Raw genomic sequence first — 9,306 nt, forward strand, 5'->3', positions numbered from 1 at the left:
TCTAGCTATGGAGCCGTTAGTAGCCTGGTGAAGAAGGGGTCATGTGATGATGTTGTCTATATCTCTAGCTATGAGACGTTACTACCTGGTTAGAAGGGTCATTTGATGATGGTTTGTCTATCTTAGCTATGAGAGCTTTAGTACCTGGGTGAGAAGGGGGTCATTGTATGATGGTGTTGTCGTTATCTCTAGCTATGAGGAGCGTTAGTACCTGGGTGAGAAGGGAGTTCATTGTGATGATGTTGTGTCTATCTCTACTATGAGAGCGTTAGTACCAACCTTGGTGAGAAGGGTCATTGTGAGGTACTAGGTTAGTACCTGGTCAGAAGGGGTTCATTGTGAGGTACAGGTTGTACCTGGTGAGAGGGTCATTGTGAGGGTACTAGTTAGTACCTGCGGTGAGAAGGTCATTGTGAGGGACTAGTAGTACCTGGGTGAGAAGGGCTTCATTGTGAGTACTAGGTTAGTACCTGGGTGAAAGGTCATTGTGATGATGGTGTTGTCTACTTAGCTATGAGGAGCTGTCACGACCTGGGTAGAAGGGGTCATTGTGATGATGGTGTTGTCTATCTCTAGCTATGAGGACGTTTATCCTGGTGAGAAGGGGGTCATTGTTGATGATTGTTGTCTACTCTAGCTATGAGGAGCGTTAGTACCTGGTGAGAAGGGTCATTCTGATGATGGTGTTGTCTATCTCTAGCTATGAGGAGCGTTGTACCTGGTGAGAAGGGTCATTGTGAGATGGTGTTGTCTATCTCTAGCTGTGATTGATGTGTTGTCTATCTCTAGCTGTGATGATGGTTTTGTCTTCTCTAGCTGTGATGATGAGTTTGTCTATCTCGAGCTGTGAGATGTGTTGATTCTATCTCTAGCTGTGATGATGGTGTTGTCTATCTCTAGCTTGTGATGATGGTGTCTATCTCAGCTGTGATGATGTTTTCTATCTCCAGCTATGAGGAGCGTTAGTACCTGGGTTGATTGATGGTGTTGTCTATCTCTAGCTGTGATGGATGGTTGTCTATCTCTAGCCCTGTGATGATGGTGGTCTATCTCTAGCTTGATGGATGTGTGTCTATCTCCAGCTAGGAGGAGCGTAGTACCTGGTATGATGTGTTGTCTATCTCCAGCTCATGAGGAGCGGTAGTACCTGGGTGATGATGGTGTTGTCTATCTCCAGCTATGAGGAGCGTTAGTACCTGTGTGATGATGTGTTGTCTATCTCCAGCTATCGAGGAGCGTTAGTACCTGGGTGATGATGGTTTGTCTACTCTAGCTTATGAGAGCGTAGTACCTGGGTGAGAAGGGGTCATTGTGATATGGTGTTGTCTATCCTCTAGCTATTGAGGCGTTAGTACCTGGGTGATGATGTTTGTCTATCTCCAGCCTATGAGGAGCGTCTTGAGGACGCTGATGCTGAGAGAAGGAATTCTTCCCTCTGATGATGAGATGAAACACTCCATCGCTTCATGACTAAAGCAGCCAAATTGACACACTGCTCTCCTCTGTCCCACTAGTTAATTCTCTTGATCTTTCTCTCTCTCTGTCTTTCTCTCTCTTGTCTTCAATTCAAAAGCTTTATTGCAGGAAATATATATATATATATATTTTTATTGCCAAAAACAAGTGAATATAATCTATCGTTGCTCGCTCTCTCTCGTCCCTCAGAGCTGTTGGTCTGTGACACCTCCACTCAAGCATCCGCCTGGTGTTGAAGGCTGCGGAACTACATGAATGCTGTACATAACACGCATTAATACTATCAAAGACTTCATACATGTGTATTCTCTACTATTAAAACTAACAATACATGGTGTATTCTCTACTATCCAAAAGCCTTAACATTACAGTGTTGTATTCTCGGACTATCAAGAACTTACATACATGTGTTTTCTCTACTATCAAAACTTACAATTACATGTGTTTCTCTACTTCATAGTAGTACGTACGTGGGCCTTGTTTTCAAACTGGTTTTTAATGTGCGTCTATTCGTTCAGTGTCTACTTGCTTAATGACTAAAGTGAATATGTATTGTGTGGTGGTTTTTTAGTCTGTAGTACGTAGGCAGGAAGTAAACTGTTGTTTTAGGTGGGTACGCTGGCAGTGCCATCGTTTCAGGGATGCATCTCTACTAAGCTGCGCACCAAGGCCAACAAACCTGCATGAACCTCGTGCACTACGTCACCATGGTGAGGGGAGAGCTGGCAGGGGAGACATGGATGGAGAAGGAGACATGGATGGGAGAGCTGGCAGGAGGAGGAGGAGGATGCAGGGGAGAGTGGAGTGGGCCGGGGAGGGAGGAGGGAGGAGAGCTGGGCCGGGGAGGAGTAGGGGCTTAAGGAGGGAGCGGGGCCGGTAGGCAGGAATGGAGATGGCGGCATGTGGCGCCGTGGGGTACTCTAAGAGTCAGGCTGTCGGTGACCAGCGGGGTGGGCTGGGATCGGCGAGGGGGAGAGCCGGGGGGGAGGGAGGGAGAGCTGGTCCGGGAGGGAGGGAGACTGGGCCGGTGAGGGGAGGAGGAGAGCTGGGCCAGGGAGGGGAGGGAGGGAGAGCTGGGGAGGTGAGTTGGCAGGGAGGAGACATGGATGGGACGAGGAGACTGGAAGAACATGGATGCGGAAGCAGGGCGAGGGAAGCTGGCAGGCGAGGGAGGAGAAGAAGCTGTAGAGGGCGCTGGCAGACAGGGGAACTGGCAGAGAGATTGAGGTGAGACATGATGAAAGGATTAATATGAACAATAAATGAAACAATGTGAACGTTACACATCCATGTCGAGGATAAACTTAAACATTCTACAGCAACAAACTACTTGCCTGCCTTTCTCTGTCCCACCCACAGCAAGCACAGAGATAGACGTTGCCCGTTGAACTTCCCCGAGCACTTCAACACATTGGGATGCTGCAAGGTAGACCATCTTATAACCCTTACCTCCTTCTGTCATTACCTCAGACGTCTATGTGCTATTGTTGTTGTCAATGTTGCTCACAAGTTTAAGGCTTCATGATTTCTGTCTGGAAATGAAAAGTGCTCTACAAAGTGAATGTTTTTCTATTGATTTAGATTTGGGATTCTTATAACATACGTCTCTGTTGATGAATTGTACATACAGTTGAATCGGGAAGTTTACATACCCTCAGGTTGCGAGGCATTAAAACTAGTTTTCAACCACTCCACAAATTTCTTGTAACAAACTATATTTTGGCAAGCGTTAAGAACATCTACTTTGTGGCATACACAAGTAATTTTTCAAAAATTGTTTAATAGACAGATTATTCACTTATAATTCACTTATCACAATCCAGTGGTCAGAAGTTACATACACTAAATTACTGCTGCCTTTAAACAGCTTAAAAATTTCCCCAAAATTATGTCATGGCTTTAGAAGGCTCTGATAGGCTAATTGACATAATTTGGGTCAAGTGGAGGTGTACCTGTGGATGTATTTCATTCTCCCTTCCAAACTCACTGCCTCTTTGCTTGACATCATGGGAAAACATAAAATCAGCCAAGACCTCAGAAAAAAAATTGAGACCTCCACAAGTCTGCGTCATCTTGAGCAATTTCCAACATGCTGAAGTACCACGTTCCATCCTGTACAAAATAGAACCAAGTATAAACACATGAGACCACTCAGCCGTTCGATACCGTCAGGAAGGAGACGCGTTCTGTCTCCTAGAGAATGAACGTTACTTTGTGCGAAAAGTTAAAATCCATCCAGAACAACAGCAAAGACCTGTTGAAAGATGCGGAGAAACGGGTACAAAAGGTATCTATATCCACAGCAAAATAAGTCCGTATGACATAACCTGAAGGCCGCTCAACAAGGAAGAAGCCACTGCCCAAAACCGCCATAAAAAGCCAGACTCGCGGTTGCAACTGCACAAGGGACAAAGATGTACTTTTTGAGAAATTTCCTCTTGGTCTGATGAAACAGAAATAGAACTGTTTGGCATAAAAGACCATCGTTATTTTGAGGAAAAAGGGAAGTCTTCGCAAGGCCGAAAAACACCATCCCAACTGTGAAGCGTGGGGTGGCAGCAGTCATGTTGTGGGTGCAGCCCATCATGTTGTGGGTGGTGGCAGCCTAGTTTCATTTGTGTGGGTGGCAAGCAGCATGTTGTGGGGTACTTTGCTGCAGGAGGACTGGCACACTTCACAAAATAGATGGCATCATGAGAAGGGAAATGTGTTATATTTGAAGCACATCTCAAGAATCATCTTAGTAAAGCTTTGGTCGCAAGGTCTTCCAAAATGGACAATAGTGTGAGCAGAACTGGAAAGCATGTGCGCGCAAGAGGCCTACAAACCTGATCATTACACCAGTCCCGTCAGGATGAATGGGCCATAATTCACCCAAACTTATTGTGGGAAGTTTGGAAGGCACCTGAAACCATTTACCTAAGTAAAACAATTTAAAGGCAATGCTACCAATACTAATTGAGGTGTTTGTACAACTTCTGACCCACTGAATGTGATGACAAGGATCACCACTTTATTTAAAATGAGAAATGTCTATCTGAACCTAAGACAGGGTATTTTACTAGGATTAATGCCTAGAATTGTCCAACTGAGTTTAAATGTAATTAGCCAAAGTGTATGTAAACTTCATGACTTCAAACTGACATGTATTTACTGTATCAGTACTGTAGTAATGTTGATGAAATGGACAAAACGTATTTACTGTAAATGTCTCACAGGGTGCAGAGCAGGAGTTTGAGTTAGACTTTCAGAGGGAGCAGCGAAGCTGAAGTAGCCGAAGATGACGCCAGCACACAGCACTGACACTGTTACAGATGAGACCTTCCTCATGGTGAGAGATGACCAACAGCACCACACACCTTCTCTGTGACCGTTACTTTAGAAGTCTATCCCTGATTGTAGAGTGTGTTACATTGAGTCTCACAAACCACTGTCATATTCTTTGGACTTTTTTGAAACGTATATGTGGTGACCATTTGTTCATTTATATAATAATTAGAGGGCCAGGGTAGTCCAGTGGTAGAGGCAGTATGTAGCCTAGTGTGAGACAGGGTGCAGCCTAGTCGTTAAGAGGCAGGTGTAGCCTAGTGGTTAGAGGCAGGTTTACTATATGCATATCTTAGTGGTTAGAGGCAGGTGTAGCCTAGTGGTTAGAGGCAGGTGTAGCCTAGTGGTTAGAGGCAGGTGTAGCCTATGTTAGAGCAGGTGTACCCTACGTGGTGTTAGAGGCAGGTGTAGGCCTAGTGGTTAGAGCAGGTGTAGCCTAAAGTGGTTAGAGAGTGACAGGTAGGCATGTTAGCCTAGGTTTAGAGCAGGTGTTATCTCATTAGGGTGTAGCTTAGATGCACTGTGGTGACATGTACCTATGTAGGCATGTAGCCTTAGTGGTAAGCAGGTAGCTTAGTGTAAGGGCAGTGTACCTAGGGTTGACGTGTAGTATGTACTGGATGAATCTCAGAGCTGACAGGTAAGAAATCTTCGTTCTCTGACCCCTGAACAAAAGCAGTTAACCCACTGTTCCCCGGTAGGCCGTCTTGTAAATAAGAATTTGTCTTCTATACGACTTGCCTATAAATAAATTAAAAATATATATTTCTATGTTTAAAGCACTGATCATGGATAGGCATCTTCTCTCTCACAAATAGTCTAATCGCACATTATTACTTGTCTGGACATTTTGTTTCAATGAACTTAGATTTTTTAACATAAAACGAACACATTGTACCTTGTGTGATCATCTCTCGCCCACTCTGCCTGTAACATCTCCTAACAGCTGTTCTAATGCGGTTTTAAACCCCAGTAGTTTCCTTGTAATAATTTCTTCTCCGCTAAGCCATTGATCTGACTTAAACTTTTGTCTGTCTCGTCAGAGGCGGAGGCCAGGCTGGCGGACCTCCGTGCCTGTCTTTGACCCAACTCGCCTGAGCCAAGCTATGTGCGGAGTATTTCTGTGAGACCCGGCACACGTTTCAACTGGAGGTTTGCTGCCCCATATTCCACTCGTTCTGTGAACAGCTTTCAACAGGGCCGTTCAGGAGACTGACGGAAAACACAATAGGTTTGGATAAATCCTATCTTATGCTATTCCCTCTACATGCTTTCCCCCCCCCCCTCTCCCCTCTAAAAAATCCTGAATTGGAGGATTCCTGCTCAATTCCTTTGTAAATCCAGAGTGTCCAACCAGATTTCTGGGAAGTGGGGAACGTTAACTTCGCTTTTTGTTATTATTATTTGATATTCTACTAGATATCGAATTGCTGTTGGAAAGAGCAAGAAAGAATTTCATGTACATGTGACAATAAAACTTGAAAAGTTGCTTACCCACGTGACTGTTAACACATGATGAGAAGAATCTGGGACAGTCGAATTCCTAAAGAATACAGTGACAGGCAATGCCCACTGTCCATCTGTCCACATTAGTTGAATATTGGGTCACTCAAAACACAACCCCCCCTCCCTCTCCTCCCCAATCTCTGTTACCTATTCACACATCGCCACAACTTCCATTTCTCTCTCTCGCTCCTCGTCTCTACCCCACCCCCATCACTGTGTCTCTCCTCCCAATCAGGAGAACCGTGAGCGTGAGGCAGCCGAGCTGAGACGCAGGCAGAGGGAGAGGTTCTGTAATGTGGCCAAGCGTCGCTCCATTGCCACCTGCTCGGACCTGGAGCCCGCCGGGCCTGGTTCTGCCATGGAGTCTATCCTCCACAGCTTCCTGAACACCATACAACCCAGGGGCCCCAGGGGTCTGGCAAGGCGCAGACACCACCACCACCTCCCCCCTGTGATGTTGTCCCCCATCGGGGGCTCGCCCATCGAGCCCTGCCCCAAGTKCAACCCCCTGGCCGATGAGCCAGAGACTAGAGCTGATCCAGGGCCTAGCCGGTTCACCAGACCAGGAGGGAGCACCCTGGGTGGGAAGGCAGGTGTGGTGACACCCCGGAAGGACCAGGAGGACCAGGGGCAGAGGGAGGAGAAGAGAGGGGAGGGCTGGCCCAGGGAGCTGGGTAGCCCTGATGCGGTGGTGGAGAGGTTGGATGGGGGGGTGGAGGAGGACTCCTATCTGGACCCCCCTTCAGAGCAGAAGGAGAAGAAAAACAAGGGGGAGACAGCGACCCCAGAGGACCAGTGGAGATGTTTTGGGTCAAATAGAGCCTCTTCCATCAACCAGAAACGGACCCCTAAGAGCTGTGGCCGCCGCAGCCTGTCGTCCATCGACCAGAAACGAACCACTAAGAGCTCTGGCCGCCGCAGCCTGTCCCCTCGCAAACACACACCCCCCACCCAGAAGGAGGAGAAGAGAGCGGGCAAGGAGGAGGAGGAGAAGGAGGTGCAGAGGATGCGTGTCGTGTCCAGGAAGATGCTTCGCTACCAGACTGACCGAGGCATGCTATCTGGTGACCTAGAACATCCTGAACTGCCAGAGTTGGGCGACAAAGCGAGCCTCGTCCCCCAAAACCACACCCCCCAACGCTCCACACCTCACCCTCTCCACCCCCACCCCCACCCTATCTCTCAACCCTCCACCCCAGGTCATCGCCCCCACTCTACCCCCCAGCCCTCCACCCCTTTGCCCAGGGGGAAAGATGAGAGGGTAGACCTGGCCTCTCTGTAACAGCATGGGGAACCTGGGCCCTCTCCTGGACCATCCTCAGGCCCCCACATCTCACCCCAAAAAACCACACCCCCCACCGACAAAACTCCTTCTTCGCACCAGCGCGACGATGGCCTTGATGATGGTGTTCTGGTCAGTTGCCCCCCACCCCCACCCGCCCTTCCACCCCCACACGCCCTTCCACCCACCATTCCACCGCCACCTGCCCCCCTCTGGTGCTGCTGGGGAGGATGAGGGCTATGGAGGGACACCCTGGACCCTCAGACCTCCATGGAGAGGCAGGGAGGGGGGCCTTGTCCCTGCCCGACTGCCCCAGTCAGAGAGCTCTGTCTCAGGGCCACCTGCTTCGCTCTCTCTCCCTGGATGAGACTGGAGGGAGCCAGGCTCCAGGATTCAGATGCCGCCTCGGGGACCTGTTCCAGAGACGCAGCGCGCTGTGGGCCCCAGCTGGGGGTGAGACAGGGTTTTCTACAGAGGCTCAGAAACCCTTGGAGAGGCAGAACAGTAGCTCTGGGATTGTGTCTTTCTTCAGACGCTTTGGGGAGAGGAGATGAGCCAGCTTGGAGGAACAGGACTCCCGAGGAACATATGCTTAACGAGGCGAGGATAGAGGCGAGGATAGAGGCGAGGATAGAGGCGAGGATAGAGGCGAGGATAGAGGGTTTGTCTTTTTTTTTTTAAGTATTTGTGTTGATCTTAATTAAAGTGAGCTAGTCCTATTTGAGAGTGACAGCTCTTTTAATGAACAGCCCAAGGTGAACATGCACTTACCTTGGATGGGAGACCTTTGTCTCTGAAGGGGGGCTGGGAGAAAAAAGGCTTATTGTTTTAAAACTGTTCCAGATCGTACCCTATTCCCTACGTAGTGCACTACTTTTGACCAAAGCCRTGTAGGCTCTGGTTAAAAGTAGTGCACTWCYWAGGGAATAGGGTGCCATTTGAGAGACACAGTAAGTGAACCACATATGCACATCATACTACTATAATTATTCACAGATCCAGATAAAAAATGGTCTTTGTACAAGATGAAAGTTCTCCTTTTTTTAATGTGTACATGATCTCAGGTATAGTGTGGAACACATATCGTGCAAGAGAATATACTACCGTCACACTTGAAAAACATATTTTTAATTTGTTATCTTAAGTGTCATTTTTATGTAATAAACGGTTTTTCTACCTCCAGCCTTATTTTGTCTTTTGGTCTCACTCACAGTTAATATAATAATATATACCATTAACAAGATGCTTTTATCCAAAGTGACTGACAGTTGTGCATGCGGTTTAATATAGGAGTACTCCAGGGAATTGAACCCACTATCCTGTTGCAAGCACCAGCGCTGTGGAACAATAGTATGTTAAGGTCGGGGAGAAAAGGCGGGAAAATATTAGGAGAAAGGAGGGAAGGAAGTCTTCTAAATAATGTGTTAATTTATTAAGCTGAAAAAATATATATATTTTTTTCTGTGGGGAAGAGTGGATCCAAGGTCCCCAGTTTGAACCTCGGCCAGAAATAACATTTCTAAACAACCACTATAGTCTCCAAGTGTTATTATTTTTCACATTGAATTTAAAATCACCTGAGTTAACGGCAGGGTAATGGGCCCGAGTTAACGGCAGGGTAATGGGCCCGAGTTAACGGCAGGGTAATGGGCCCGAGTTAACGGCAGGGTAATGGGCCCGAGTTAACGGCAGGGATAATGGGCCCGAGTTAACGG

This window comes from Salvelinus sp. IW2-2015, unplaced genomic scaffold (assembly GCF_002910315.2).
Source record: "Salvelinus sp. IW2-2015 unplaced genomic scaffold, ASM291031v2 Un_scaffold3330, whole genome shotgun sequence".
Lineage (NCBI taxonomy): Eukaryota > Metazoa > Chordata > Actinopteri > Salmoniformes > Salmonidae > Salvelinus > Salvelinus sp. IW2-2015.